Source organism: Hermetia illucens, chromosome 1 (genome assembly GCF_905115235.1).
Source record: "Hermetia illucens chromosome 1, iHerIll2.2.curated.20191125, whole genome shotgun sequence".
In the NCBI taxonomy this organism is placed as follows: Eukaryota; Metazoa; Arthropoda; class Insecta; order Diptera; family Stratiomyidae; genus Hermetia; species Hermetia illucens.
In genome coordinates, this window is record NC_051849.1 from 155,137,577 (window position 1) to 155,154,587 (window position 17,011).

The following is a 17,011-nucleotide window of genomic DNA, read 5'->3' on the forward strand; positions in this document are numbered from 1 at the left end:
CTAGCTAGTGATTGCCCTGTACAAAGATCTCACTGTTACGTTTGAGAGTCAATTCAGACTATCTTATCCTTCGTTCCACCTATTAATTCATGAATATCCATGCTTCAGTTATCTTTTATAATTCGTTCGTAATATTTTCGAATATCCTTTGGTCCCTTTACCATATTTTTTTGTCATGCAATTGAATCAGTTCAAGGAATATTTATTCGATCTCTGAACTTTAAAAAAAAATATTCCCTATTCTAATGAATCTGATTATTTGTTTTTTTTTAATCTGTCATCTCTACAGTATCAAAGATCCTTGATTGACGCCTGCGTCCTTTGTAAGCTTATAGGCAATTTTGTAGCTTTTGAAATGCAATATCAGTACACAACACAATGTCTGGAACCTTAACATTTTTGGTGCCATTCGCGGTGGTATTGTGTTACTTCGATTCGATTGAGCAGCAGATGGGTGGCGTAGTTCATAAGTCATAAGGACCCTGAAATATTCAAAGATACTCAGAAGCTGGCTTAGATGGTTAATTATATGCATACGTATATTTGCTATGTTCTGAATGCAATTGAAAAGTTACTTTTGTATTGCATGAAGAATCGTGACAAATATATATTTATACCTTGTTATATTATAAATAATAACAAGGGTGGGGGTGTGTTATTTTCTTAGATGGGAGTTTTCACTTAATTGAGCCGGAATTTATTTCAATTTATTACGAATATGTATAAGCAAACATTTTCCGCCAATAAACAGGTGACTAAACGGAGAGAAATCGATTTTGAAGCGGTTAGCAATTGAATATTCTTTACCAATTTACCAATTTGTTCCACCATAGGAACAAAAAAAACTCCAATGATGAAGCAAATAAATAGATGATAATAACTATTTTAGTTTTAGCTACCAAAAGGCGCGAATCGTTATTATTTTGCTAATTGAAATGCTCCATTGTCTCGGTTGTCAGTTGCACTCCTTAAGCCGGGTTCTCAGTTACGTAAGTCACTTGACTAGAACAAAAGAGGTTTGGAGTAGTGGAGTAGTTACTTGTACACTTAAGTTCTTTCCCAGTTCACGTTGAAAATAAATGATTGGTGTAAGTTTTGATTGCGATGTTTATCGTTCCTATTTGCTTCGTTGGTGTTCCAAATTAGTCATGATATTACTCGGAAGTCATCAGCGAATTTTGATAGTTGTACTTGGTTCTAGTTGACTTGAATAACATTTAATGTGGATCGAACTCTTTATGAATGAATCAAGATTACAAATTTATCCATTGGAATCTATGCAAGTTGCATACAGCAGTACATATATATAACAATTTGCCACTACATTCAAGATAAATATATAAGAATTAACAAAGAGAATAAATATCTGATTACTTTGATGGTATTATTACTTTATATATGTAGATATTTTGTGTAAGCTTTTGATTTGCATTCATGATTATGTTTATTCCGTTATAATGTTCCAAACGGGTGGTTATCAGAGTTAATGTATAGATTAAATGGCTCTTGGATACCCGTTGCTAGTGGTATATATCTCAAATACCCAGACATATCAATTATATTAGGAAAAGGTTACCACTGGGGTAGATTCAATCGCCGCTTTTTTTCATTTATATTGCAAAAAAAGCAAACGTCAACCTTAGAAGTGACCATGATCTTATAATTTTTCATCTTCGTTCGTAAGTTGTGTTTGCCTCAACTGATGGAAGCAGCATATACCCACCAAAAAGCAACACGAAAGTTCCAAATTATTCGACTATAAATTATGAACCATTTCGGTTTCCTATATTGCATAGTAACAGAGCTAATAGGTAACTAGAAACATAGTAAATACATAAACAATATTCGAATTAAGATGAAGGACAATGCGAATATATAATAGATGGTTATCGATGACTATTCCAACATTTCGCTAATATATTCTAGGTGCACGGTTTCTAAAAAGAGAAATCATATCAAGCGGTTTCTGCAGATTCGTGTGCGGGACCAGATATGTACTAGCATTTATCTGCTGCTGAATCATCTGCATTGAATTATTCGAGGCTTAGCTCAACAAACTTGCGATCAGAAACAACCCGGTCTTCATCTCTAACCGCTCAGTTTAACAAACCATCTCCTCTATAAATGCCCCAACGAATCCTCTGGCATGAAAAACTTTTTGAATTTATCACAATCTGCGGCTCTTACTAAAAACTTTAAAGGTAACAGAATATCCAAGTCATATGCCCTGCAAAATACACCCACCAGATATTGCTATTGTGATGGAACGAAGATCTATTTAACCTCAGGAAGCTGGCCAAGGAGGTTTTCAACATTTACTATAGGCACAAATACCGCTAATCTTATAAGAACTACCTGAAAAGGTGCAAGCCCGTCATCAACACTACCTGGAATCGGTACTGGTTGGCCTATTGTCAGAACATTAAAAGCAACCGTGCGTTTGCCGGACATAGAAAGACTCTGAATAAGGCTCGGAAGGTGGGAAGGTTCCTGAACGGAATCTTTTGGTGAGATCCAAGAACTGGTCGTTTGTATGCACTTCCCCACAAGCAAAGAGGACTGCGAGCCAGTAGCGTGAGATTATCAAATCGCTAATTACCGAGAATAAAATATGTGCCATAAACATGCTAGTCATGCTCCAAGAACAGCAATAAAAGGTTGTGCCGTGGTTTGTAGAGATTTGGTGGAGCTGGAATCCTCAAGAATTTTTTCTTAACAAAGAACTGCAGACGGAGAAGGATGAAGGCGAATTTCCCGCGCCTAAAGAAGGGGAACAATTGTACCAACTGGTCCTCCAGGTTGGGGATTAGGTAGTGCTGACAACCCTACATTGAAAATAACTTGTTACGAAGCCACAAAAGGAACCTCGGCCAGGATGGATGTTACAACGAAGAACCCGGCAACGAAAACGGACGAACGATTTGCGCTTTTTCTTATGGAGCGTGCGCTACCTGTACAGATGGAATGCTGCCCAGCAACTAGCCGATACCCTGTCCTAATATATGGTTGACGTAACTGCGTTATAAGAAATGTGCTGGATAGGGACAGGTTTTCTGGAGAAGAGTTACTATACCATATATTATAGTGGGCATCTTAGTGAGCCTAAAAATGAAACCTGCTGTTATCGGCTTTGAAAACATAAACGAAAGGCTAAACACTCTGCGCTTGCGAGGCAAATTTAGAAATAGAAGCATCATTAACATTCACAGTCCTACAGGGGAGACTGCAGAGTCGGAGGAGGATACCTTCTACGGGGTAGTAGAATGAACGAAATCATACTTGGAGGCAAGTAGGGACGGAGTCCGTCTTCAGGCAATACGTTGGCTCCCATTGCTTACATAAGAATACTTATGATACTGGACTGCGGACTATTTAATTCAATTCAATTCAATAATGGTTACTGGAACTATCTGGTTTGCGGGGAAAGCGGTGTACAAACATACGTGGACACCGCCAGCTTTCAGCTTTGATGAATGTCAGAATATATAGGGGAGCCAATATAGACTTGGATCACTCGTTAACATGGTGTTCCGGGCTCGAATAACAACACTTTCGCGCACTATACGCCAATGCTAGACTTAATCCAGCCAAACGAGATCAACGATGTAATCCAGGGCATTTCTGAAACACTAGGCCCCAATCTACTGGCATTACCAACGCGAACAGCTTAGAATTAAGGGCAGTAAATCATTCGCTCATTATATATGGGTATATGAACATCGTCGAAAGAAGCCTGTGTGATATTATAATAATAATGGGTGGTGCAACAATCCAATTGGATTAGAGCCTTGAAATATTACTATATACGTCACTCCAATTCTGCATGTCATAGAAGGTACCAGATTAGCTATAATAACTTCAAAATATTCAACACTCGCTATCAAATTCGACCAGTAGACAGTTAATTTCCTGTCCTGTTACTACTGCCTACATCCATCTCTGTAGACCAACAATTCTTCACAACATCGAAACCAGTACTTCCTGTATAATCGATGCGATATATGTGTAAACGATATTGGAAAGAAAGGGGTACGTTGCTACAAGGTCACACACTTTTGAGATCAGACTGGGAATAATCACGTGCTCGAAGGCAGGGTCTTCATTACTGGTGCCAACATGTTTATGCCTGAACAAACAAAACCAACCAACTTAAATTCATAATATCAATCTCATAAAATTGATAAACCAGAAGCTTCCTCCAAACTACAATTTTTATTTATATTTTATTTATATATATATATATACCCCCTTAAGGGGGTAAGTTTTTCCCGAAATATATACCTTGCACATCTAAGAAAACGTTTGTATAAATGACCAAATCAACACTGCTTATCAACTCTAGGAGGAGATCGATCTGCTAACAATAAAGATACAACAAGGGGCTGGGAAAAGCACTCCCGCTCATCATGGACTGAATAAAACATACTAATTGTCCTGCTGAGGTGAGCGAAGTAATTGCAGAGAAATGTAGTGCTCGGAAACAATGGCAAAGAAACTGCTTAATGAAAAGGAAAAAATCCTAAACTTTTGTGACAAATAACTTAAAGGCCTCTTAATTAACAAATATAGAAACGAGTTCTTCAGCAAATATTTCTCAAATCTTGCACAAAAAGACATAGACTATTCTCTGTGGAAGGCCGCGAAAGATCTAAAAAAACCCAGACAATAGATTTCATCTATTAAACAGGAAAATGGGCGATGGGTTCGTTCTGCACAGGATAAGGCAGATCTGTTTGCAAAGTATCTAGAAAGTACCTTTCAGCCTATACATATCCACGGTTAACGTCAGTCAGAAAAGTGAACCATTGCCCAATACGTCGTGTAAAACTAAGTGAGCTGATGACAGAAATTAAAACAAATGGGAGAATACTAAAAGAATTGTCAGAAAAGGCTCTAGTCAAATTATTACAAATAATTAATGCATTTTTCAGATTAAAATACGTCGCTCGACTATAGAAAGTGATATAATGATTCCCAAACCAGGGAAGGAGACAAGTAGAGTCGAATCGTATCGACCAATATCGCTACTCCCTACTACAGCCAAACTATTTGAAAGGCTTTTCCTTAAGAGACTGAAGCAAATCGATCTAATCGAAATCTAATACCACCAATTCGGTTTCCACGAAAATTATTCCACGATCCAACATATGCCCAGGATCACGAATTGGATAGAAAATACAATGGAAAAAAGCAAGTGTGCTCACCAGTTTTCTCGATGTCGTCTAGGCGTTTGATAAGCAGTGTGGCATCGAGGTCTGTTGTATAAATTGCAAAAGAATCTCCAGGGCGCCTATTCAGAGTGAAATATGAAGGAACCTACCCTGAACTGAAAAAAATGCAGCTTGTGTACTCCAGGGCAGTGTGTTTATGTCACTGTTTCTGTTGTATACCAATGAGATATCTTGCTGTGAAGAAAGCCAAAATAGCGACATTTGCGGACATCACTGCTATGCTTACCACGGGTAAAACAACGGAAAAATAAAGTTGCAAACAGCTTTTGACAACATTGTAGAATAGACCAAGGAATGGAAAATAGAATTAAACGAAAACATGCATACATTAACTTCACAAACAAAAAAAACAATCCAGCTAAAGTCATTATAAATGAACAAGATGTGCCACGGGCGAACGATGTCAAATATTAAGGTATGACACTCGATGCTAAGCTCAGCTGGAAAAGATACATCCTGAAAAAGAAGGACGAGCTAAATGCCAGATACAGAGAGATGTATTGGCTATTGGGGAAGAATTCCCAGCTGACCATGGACAACAAGCTGCTAATTTATAAGCAGATACATAGCTGAAGGTCATACAAACGTTCCAAAAAAGTGCTTAGAAGCATAGTAGACGAATCCTGATTCATTTATATTGAGGATCTGTATGGGGACCTGAAAATACAGACCAAGCAATTAAACATAGCCACCGACTACGATCACATGAGAATAACGAAGTCTGAAAATTGACTAGTATTGCTAATATTAATGAGACAACTGAAAAGTGTAAAGCCAAATGACTTGCTAACATAAAGGATGCCTAAAAATATAAGCTACTGAGTAAGCGAAGCCAACCAAAGTGCTGGGGTGGATCACAGGGTCTTCTCCCAATAAAAACGAAACCTAAATATGCAAACAAAGCTGCCGGACGGGGAAGTCTCAGTCGTAGCTTGGCGAGAGGTGGTTTTAGTGGGTAGAAATCCCACAATATCAGAGATAGTGAACCCTGAGGCCAAACTTTAAAAAATTTCCACCTTTTGAAAAAAATTGCAATTCACGCAACTGTTATTACAATGTTATATTTAACATTTTACTGTTAGGAATATTTAGAGTAATCATTTTTTTATAATAAAATGAAAATGTAAAATAAAGGTAATCATCGTTCTATCAACAAACTACATGTTTGAATCTTGAATCCTTAAATCCTTCTCTTCAATTGAAGACCATTCAACATTATTAAGTTTGTGTTTCCGTAGCCATAAATTAAGTTGATGTGCTAGATTCCTAACTAATAACAGTTCAAACATAACTTAAGATTTTGCGCTGAATAATATTAATGACACAAATTTTAAAATATTTATATTCACAAATAAAGGGCAATTTTGGGATTTTCCAACAAAATACGATAATTAGATATCTCCGCCTTCCTGATAATCTGTTATGAAAACATGGACAGTACTTATTTTTAAGAAATATACCTATAAACATTTCGTTTCCCTCATTCGAAAATTCCGGTAATAAACATTTCCATTTGGTAGCCGTTAAGTGAAAATTCTGCACCGAATTTACTTCCCATCGGTTCGACATGCTCATTTATTTATAAGGGATCAGTTGATCTGTATATGTTAGTGCGTTTTGAACATACAACCATCAAATTTAATTAGAGTTCCCCTTTTCAGATAAATCGCCCACATTTAAGTGCATCTGTTAGCACAAATGCATTAAGCAAACAGAAGACCAGTGCAAGTGCCCATATGTCCATTTCTAAATGGTTTTTCACCCCAGTACAGATCACTCTCAATTTATAATTACAATGTGTATATCGTCGTATATAAATGTTTTTACTTTTCTTTAACCAATTTCCCATCCATCGATAATTTGAAATTTGTGTGTGTTCGGGTGCTGACTATATTTTCCTGGTGGCCATGGGAGATTCAGAGATCGTGCAGTGAACGCGTAGTTGCGCTGCCTCCAGCATCCTGTGAAGATCACTTCGAGTTAGTTGGTCAGAGGCTCTTGCCTAGTTGGTAGTCTGATTCAATCTCTATTCCGAATTGCGGCGGTGTAGTGCGTTCCGAATTCTTGGCAGTGCAATCGATTATAGATGGTCCACCTAATTGTTCAGTCGAGGGCAGAATAGTATAGTGCATTGATCTTCTGAAGCAGGATCAAGTGCCAAATAGATTTCGAGATACCACGCGTTGTGATCGTTACAGATTTTGTTTGAATTATAATTAAAGTTCTTATTTACTCTGGAGATCGTTGACTTCCGACAAAGAAATATTCGAGATCGCAATCTGTTCATTACCCAGTGCGTTGCGGGAATTTTTTATATTTTTCCTGTAAGTATTATGATTCAGATATGTATTATAATTTACGTATTTTATTGCCCTATATACACAGTCTCCTATTTTAATTTTCTTTTTTATAAATAAACAAAGATCAGTGAGTTGACTTGCCTTTTTTCATTATTTTAATTCCTTTAATCTGGTTTTAATTGATCATGGAGGCGGCTTTGAAAATCTTTAGTATAAACACGGTTTGCTACCGAGGAGCAGCATTTAAACAGTATTCGCGGAATCGACGAATGCCGGCTGACCTTTTGAACTTTTATTGGTGATAAGATCAATTCACAAAAAAATACAAAAATACAATAAAAATATGAATTATGATGGACTAGAATGAAAATAGTATTATTAGCGGCAAGTCTGAGAATTTAATGGAAAGTTCAGCGTGATGTACTAAGTGATTTAAATGAGATCATTGCTTAGACTCTGTGATTGAATTTAACTGTATTTTAAATAGGCCTCTGGGGAATTAAGAATAATAAAGACGTGGATAGCTTTCAGAGTTCAGAAAAAGTTCAGAAAAGAGATAATGAATTTTTGAGACGCGATTGAAACATAGTATGTAGGTAGTACAGGGAATTGTGAATCTAGCGAAAAAGTTGCATATAAAAGGTTGAATATCCTCAAATACATCCACAGAGTTTAAAAAATATGATGCATAATGTTTACATCCAAATATGACTCGTGGTAAAAATTTTGTCAATTCAAATTTGAATATACATTTTTTTAACATTGATATGAAAAATGGTATACTTTGGCCTTAAATTGTCAACAACACAAAAAGGAGCGGGAAGTGTCTGACAAAATTATCTATAGTGACCTGAGCGTTGACTTGAAAGCTATTTGCTGAAAGGAATCTGTGCATTCATAGCACAAAACTTAGTCTTGCCTAAACTTATGTATGTATTATATGAAGCAAGCGGCTTCTAACGTCGGTTTTTTTTTCCAAAAAGGGCATAATGGTCTGTTCAATTTCCAACAACTTATATTCTTCTGTATTGATTTTTCTATTCTTTTCTGTTTCTCTTGTCGTTTTGATCACCTTTGTGTTTTTGATTTTACTTGTGAAGGCGTTATGATTTTCTTGTGAAGCTCTCTTACTTACCTACTTATAATAACACAGTTAGAGGGGCGGGGGTGATCAGAAAACGGGAAATTAACTTTTATCAACTAGAAATTGGGAAGTGGTAAATAGAGATCGTGTAGGTCCGCCTGCAGCTAAGTCAGCCCCACAAAAATGTTCTCTGATTTGCGCTTGTGTCAAGTAAAGAATTAACAAATTTCTTTATGAAAAAAAAAAACAGTTTTATGACTTTAGTTTGATTTTGAACCGTTCACACCAAAATTCGGAAGAGAATTCACTTGCTCCATCGGTTGCTAAGATATTAACCCCTAAGAAAGACGACACTCACTAGCTGGCCTGTTTGCAAAAATGTAATACAACTTATACAGTTTTATGAGAAATTCTATGAACGGATCTAGTGTCTGATAATTTAACAAGCCACAAGGTTGATTTATTAAGGACTTAGAAACGTTTCCAGTTCGAATTGCAATAATGAACATAGAAAACGGATTGAATTGACAATGTGTGAATGTGAAAATGCAAATTATAGATTCTGTTGATTTAGGGTTTAAGTCAATGACGTAACTTCCCTCCACCTCGTGATGTTTGAGTTGAGGTTTAAGAATACACTTAAAACATTTCCTATTTGTCATAAAGGACGTCTAAAAGGGATATAAATTTATGGGCTAGCAACCTGCTAATCTCAAACCTATACTATGGCCCTTAACTATTGAGATCAGTTTATGACTGGAATGTGTCCATAATCCTCGACAACGGCATCGAAGGCCCTCAAAATACTCGATTTCTTCAACCTGAGTGAGAATCGCGTCAACACAAGCTGGACGTTCTGGATCTAATAGAGCTTAGTGGTAGCTGACGCGAATCCGGGGTCGGGCTGTTGTTGACTGCTGAGCCGGTCTCTGACAGGATCATGTCCATGAGATTGCGGCGCAGGGCAAGGAGCATGACAAGTATGCAGTGCTACAAACCAACGGAGATTCTTTCTATGAACAAAAGCTTCCAGTTTAGAAAGTCTTCCTAAGGGTGATATTGTGATGATTATAAATAGTCTGATTGTCAAACTGTGCTCTGAAAAAAGCTGTGTTCGGGGAGGTGATAGGCGATATAATCTTTGAAATTTATATGAACATACTTGTCTACACTTGCAACGTCTTTTAATCTTCTTATTGGATATTAAATCCCACTCCATCATAGATACGTACAACATGACCAGATCATTAAGGCACTAATATTCGCTATCCAGACGAATAATAATATTTCGATACAAAAAAAATCGTTTTTGCACTGGAAATACAGGTATTTACCAAACAGAATTCGTATTCATACTCGTAAATACGAATACGCTTGTATTCACTTTTGGACGTGAGAATACAGCCGTATTCGTATTCACTTGTGTAAATACCGAGATATTCACTTTTTCGAAAACGAATGCATTCGTATTCATAGGAAATCATCGTGCTAATTTATTCGTATTCGTATTTACAAATACAAATATGCCCAACACTGGTGCTAAAATCGACATCCAAAGGGGCTATCACCGGATGGTCGGTTACCTTCGCTACTGTGTCCGAAAAGAACATTAGAGAACTTGGTTGACTGCGGGAACGTGGAAATTGATCGACGAACGTGGCGTGGTGTAAAAGGACAAACAGAATTTGATCATGTCATTAGTGAGGGAAGCAGACGTTGTCATAAATAACAATGATTTGCAGGTTATGTAATATAATGAAACCTACTACTAGGGCTGCCTATTGATCCAAACACTTTCATGAACGTCAAGTTGATTAACCTTTTCCATTTTCCATATGCAGATTCCTTATATCTATTCGATGGGCTTTGTATGTGTGGCTATTGTGGATTCTGTAGCATTGCTTTTGTTCTGACTTTCGCATCAGCTTCCCTAATGTGCTTGGTGAATCATATGGTAACTAACCATTTGATTTATCCGATGTACACTTCTGGACAATCTGAGGAGAAGAATTTATAGATATCGTTTATGTTAATTAAATGTTTTGAGTTTATCTCGCTGGATGTATCAATCGACGGTTCAATAGTAGTTTTATTATAATAGTTTTTGGTAACCATATCTGTAATACGAGTTTTCTCTTTAGCAAATCTTCCCGTTATCAGTAGTTGGTGGATTCTCATGACCTATGCCCCTTTTTTGTGTACGTAGTTATCAAACGATAGAGCCAGGATTGTTTGCTGTATGAATCTGAAGGCTTACCTTTGGCCCAGATGAAATTCCTATTGACGTTTCATAAAACAAGTTGGTTCCAGAATCAGGAAATTATCCTTTAAGTCAGGTTCACAGTCAGCAAGTTATATTTGTGGTGCCCAATCAACAGGAGACATCCTCTACGCCATACTGAATAAAATGGATTTTACAACAATGGACTGATATTTTGTCGCAGATAACAATTATTTTAAAAGTTGCACCTCTATCTCCTTTAAACTTCACCCAAACTTCCTAATATATGGTATTTGCAAACGTCTTTGCTACAAATTCAAAAATCACTTAATGTTCACTTTATAAAAATTTAGACCTCGAGAAAAACAATATTTTTCTTCTGCAATAACATATTCCAATTTGCACTGTAATTTTGCAAATAGGCCGATGTCGACCACTTTCAATAAGCTTAATTCTCGACAGGACTTTTTTCATTTTTAAGGTTTTGTTTGTAAAACAAAACCATATTAAAATCGATTCAATGTTGATTTTGATTTGTCTGTCACATGCACTTTCTCAGAAACGGTAATACCGATTGACACGAATTTTGGTAACACATGCAGTAACATCTTTCTACATTAACTTTAAAGTCATAAAGTCCATGCATGCAAAAGGGGGGTGTAAAACTTTTTTTGCCGAATATAGATTGTGGGATATTAAATGAAAGGTCTCGATTAGTACTTTTCGAAGCTAATTTTAGTTTTGAGCTTTGTTGCAAAGGCGATAAGTGTAGGGGGCCAAAAGTGATGACTTCTTTAACGGACCCATTCTCAGAAACTACCCAACCGAAAAATACCCTTTAAATTTATTCTACAGTTGTAACAAATTATAGTAATGTAGACTATAATATAAAGCATGCTATCCCCAAGTGTGATTAAAATTAAACTATTATTGATAAAGTTACAGTAGCTCAAATTTGTCTTTTCCGCGTAAATTTTCTCCAAACCAAAATACTAAATGCCAATATCACACTCAAGTGAACAGTTTGACATGCTAAGTATACATATATATTATGGGCTACGTGCAAATGGGATATTTCTGCGCTCAAATATACTTACATAAGAAACAAGCAAAACCTTTCATACCTGAAGCGCCGACTTGGTAAGGTTTTGTTTTACACAAAAATCGGTTTTCTGTATAGTCACACCGATTGAAAGGAAATTCAGTGGACATATGGGAACTATGAAAACTCACTCCTACAGTAAGTCGCATTAATTTGAGAGGAGTTTAAAGGGGGCTTCTCAAACATCCAATTGGGGAGGTGTACTTTTTTCTCCTAATGCAACGGTGTGTGGTATCAAATGAAGCGACTCAATTAGAAGTTTCACGAGCAAATTATAGTCCTCTCGTTAATTACGAAACAGGATACCACATTTTTCAATAGAATGAAGTGGACTGCATCCTAAGTCATAGAATTGTGATACTGACGTCATAATTAACAGGAATAGTTATAATATATATATATAGTGCTAAAGTTCCATAGATGCAATAGCTACATACTTTTCCCTAGCAGATTAGGGTTTACCAATTCTCATGTCAAGAAGGAAGTGCTCATGGGGTCTTTGTCCTGCTAAAAGATTAATGGTTGCTCTACATCTAAAGCAACAAATAACGGCACAACACATTAAAGCATATTTCCTTTTCATGTTTTAGTCAATAAATATCATTCTACTCACTCTGCTCGCTTTGAATCCCTAGGTTAATTGATTCCCGCCACAGTGCTTGATAATTGCATGTTTGTCGCTCCTTAAGCTGCGTATTGGCTTACCTACAGACATATTGGTTTCTATCTATATTACCACACCATAGAACTGAATAACAAAAAACTACCTCATTCTTTCTCAAAACCGGGTTGTTTTCTCGATTATTTTCGGAGGTGATCGGTTTTGAAACTTCACTACCCATAATATTCTGCATATTTTCTAATAATGAATCCGTGTAGGCCGCGCTATTTTCCTCCAATGTGGTGGAGGGAATTTCCTGAAACCGCTATTTTGTTTTTCCTATTTTACAAAAATGTTGACCACAGGTAGTGTAACATCACTGGTTCAAATTTTCGGTAATTTTAACATTTAGCAAAATGAGATATGTATTGTCAAATTCTTAATAACTTCATTTCGGTTTATGTTGAAAAGTACTGAAAGGTACTGAAATTACCTATTTAACTAGAAAAGTACTGAAAAATGATTAAAAGAACTGAGATACTAATGAACTTCAACAGGTACTAACTTTGTTACCTTTGATAACGAAAAGACGATACGGATTACTAAACTAATAAGTGCAGAAGAATATAAACACTATTTGCTCGCAAACGAAATGTAGGAAATAACTGTAACCGCCTTGTTACTTACTATCATTTTGACCCGATGCTATTTTCTTATTATTTGTCGTATAATTTACTATATGCATTTCGTTTTCTGCGAATTTCCGTGTTCATATTCGCGTAAACTGATAAGAACTTCATTTTTACTTAAATAACATGTAATGTGAACTTAGAATACATTGATCTTTTGGCCCGAGAAAGGAGTTTTGTAAAATATAGATAAGCCTTACTTAATTACTCCGAAGGTTACACAGGACTTACTACTAATAGAAATAAAACAAACTTACTGAATCCGATAAGTTACGTGAGAAGTGTTGAGCCAATAATTATTGAATGAATTCATTCATAATGCAGCCATGCATTGGTTATCATGAATATACTACACATCCATAGGTTGTGTTTTGGGTACAGACATGTGCATTCCGAACCGATTTATCTTTGAGTTTTCAGGAGTTCGATGTAAAGTTGAGAAGAGTTCTAAAATTATTATTATTGAATAATACGAGGACTGTTCTAAATCAACATATCCTTTTTCAAAGCAACCGACCTCAGTTGCTATACACTTTCGCCATCGTTCCTACCACTTTTGAAATACAAATTTTAGGGCTTCTGCTTCAAGCTCCTTGTTTTGGGCATCTATAGCTTTTACCACCTCCTTGTTTGTCTTCAACAGCCGCACATTTCGGGGGAATTTCACTTTATTTATAACTCTCTACCTAGCTTGTAGCGAGCATCAAATCTATGTTTTGGAGTCTGCAGAGGGGATACCTAGAATCGACGACCCGGTGTGAATAAATAATTTCATTTTTAAAACGAAAAACATAAACTTTTTAAGTTAACCCATTATCTCAGGATAATGTTTTCGCAAAAGTGCCTCTGCGGTGGACACGATCACTAATAAACTATTAGTCCAATCTCGCCAAATTTTTACCACTTAGTTATTATAATAACAGCAAGTTTTTTTAAGTAAAAAAATGTTTACATCTCAAAAAGTAAAGATTTCGGTAAAATGGTGGTCATTTTTTTTAATAGTTCGTATTTAAACAAATCCTTCGTGCAGAGTCTAGATAATATGATTCACTAACCAACCATTTTTAAAATCTGATTTTGGCTGAACCGTTACCGAGTTATCGTGTCCACCGCAAGGCATTCCCTTAAAAAACAGCTGTAAATCCGTCATTCATAATTTTTTTTTCCTAAATTTTTTTTTTCTTAAAAAAACTTCAAATTTTCTTTTCTTAAAATTTTTTTTTTTAAAAAAGGTATATATGTTAATTGATGCTTCAAACCGCTTTTTAATAGACATTGACTAACTTGTTGAAAAAAATCGCATCGTCATATCACCCGCCCAACTTGTCGAAAAAAAATCGCGAAAATGTCATATTACCCACTACAACTGTATATCCCCTTAAGGCCATGACCTACCTCTTGTGATCAATATTTGACTGGGATCAAGAAATGTTACCCAGCTGATATAATTGATGGAATTTAGAGTTCCAATGATTCCCTGTTCTGAAAATCATTGGAATAGTTTGCGGATGTGTTCTCAAACTGATTTAATTTTTGGCAAGACTTTGGCACAATTTTCCCAATTTTCAATATAATCTCCATTGATCTTTTATGAATCTATATAGATCCGTACTTTTTCTTCTAAATACATATAGATTGAAATTGGTCTAATGTTCAATACCTTTTGCTGCCTCAATGGGATTGGGATTGAGACTCCAAGAAAATATAAAGGAATTATCGCCGAATTGGATGAGTTCCAAATCCGACTGATAATTGAAAATACCGGTCGTAAATACACATATTGTACAATGACGGTTCAGAGATGGAACTTCTAACATTACAGAGTACAAATCTGAGAATTTTTTCCCTACACTGACGTAGAAGTGTTTATAATTAGTTTAATTATAGGGGCTAGGAATTCGTCAAGAATCATCTTGTATATAAGTCAAAGGCCGTCTCTAGATCCAGGATACAGACCATTATGGGCTTGTTTTTGTCATTGAATCTGGAGCTCACTTTATCGAGAAAATAGCTAAGAGCTTACTGCGAAAATGAATTGATTTTGTTACAATCAGAGGCAATAAAGTCCCTGATGGTAGCGTGCATAGAAAATAGTACGCTTGCTTAAGGATGGAAAGGTGTTCAATTCCGGGTTGAAAGCTTTAGTCATGATTTGTACTTTTTTTCCATTAAAACAGATAGGCTCACGGAACGAAGTTATCTGGCTTGAACTTGCCGTAATCTTCTTCATATGTTGAACATGGGTTTGATGTCGATCAATTTTCTTGGCCATTCTTAGTCATGGGATTTACTTGAAACCTCTTGAGTTAGAGTAGTCTGCAACTTAAACGGACCAACGATTTACGCATTTTCTCATAAAAGATGTGTTTCTTGAAAAGGAGCTGCTAGGCAACTAGCCGATACCATGCGCTACTATACCTTTACAAGAGATGCGCTGGACAGAGACTGGTTTCGTGGACAAAAATGACTACACCATGTATTATTGCGGCCATGCAGTAAATCATGCGCTCGGAGTAGGCTTTCTAGTTAGCCAAAAAATGAAACCAGCCATTATTGACTTTAAAATAATAAGCGAATGGCTATGCGCTCTGCGCTCCCGAGGCAAATTTAACGTCATTGATGTTCACGCTTCTACATTAGAGATTACAGAGCCTTCTACGAGGCCGTGGAGTGAACCCTCGAAGTCTGCCCCCGGTATGATATCAAATCATGCTTGAACAGTTAAATAGGAACGGGGACCATGTATTGGCGATACGTCAGCTCCCATAGCTTCGATAAAATCAATGACAACGGACTGCGGATTATTCAACTAGAAGAGTGACACGGAATGGTCGTCAGAATTACATGATTTGTTTGGAAAAAGATCCACAAACAAACTTCGACCTCTCTAAATGGGAGCAGTCAAATTAAGAGTAAACAATGAGTCATTCATAACAAAGTCGTGACACCTATAAGAGGGATACCGCAATAATTGCAGCTAACAGAAGTCCTGAAGGTGAATCATCGACAAATAATCTTCACAACCACTTGCAAAACGTTATCATTGGTATGGCACAAATATATTTGGCTCTAGTCGCAAAACTAATTGAAGCAATTGGTTCGACGATGAATGTGAGCTAGTAAGGGAACGAAAGAATGCAATGATCTCAAAAAACGCAGGCGCACGCAGAGACTTCGTCGAATGGTGAACCGTCTTCATAGCCAAAGAAACCTGCAAGAGCCAACAGGTTTGTCAACTTCAAAAGTACAGGGAATAACCGCACCAAAAGCGGAAGTTTTACCAGCAGCCAACAGACTAAAGGGGAAATGTGATTTTCTTTCCTCATTGGAGTGGAGAACTTGAATGAACTATTTAACAGGTCCCATAAACTTAGGACGACGGACAAAGTGTGGAACGAATAGTCCGTGCAGGAGGTGATGGAAGTGGTTAAATATGGAGACAACCAATTACACCAAGCGCAACTTATGCTCCAGGTTTGGAAGAACGAATCAATGCTTGATGACTGGTAATAAGGCATTGTCTGTCCACATATCAAGCCTGTAGAAGTATCATGTTGCTGAGTACCATCTATAAGATATTCTCCACTTCTCAGCTTGAATAGCCCAATATGTCCAGAACATTATCGGCGGAACGGTGGCGTAGGCCAGGACGTCAGACAGCTTTTAGGGATATCGAATTGGTGGACCTCGTCACAAAGCCGGGATGTTTGAAGTTCATTACTAAGGCTGATGATGATGATGATGTTGTTCTAGATGGGAAAGGGCATTCTATGCGAAGGGAAC

At 36.7% G+C, this 17,011-nt stretch overlaps 1 protein-coding gene across 1 annotated transcript in view; it reads left to right on the forward strand.

The window, feature by feature from the left end:
- Nucleotides 1-7,154: 7,154 nt before the first annotated feature.
- Nucleotides 7,155-17,011, forward strand: part of LOC119661655 — a 29,650-nt gene continuing 19,793 nt past the window's right edge. Inside the window, exon 1 of the mRNA XM_038071089.1 lies at nucleotides 7,155-7,555. The gene's annotated coding sequence lies outside the window, so the exon portion shown is untranslated. The remainder of the gene's footprint in view (nucleotides 7,556-17,011) is intronic.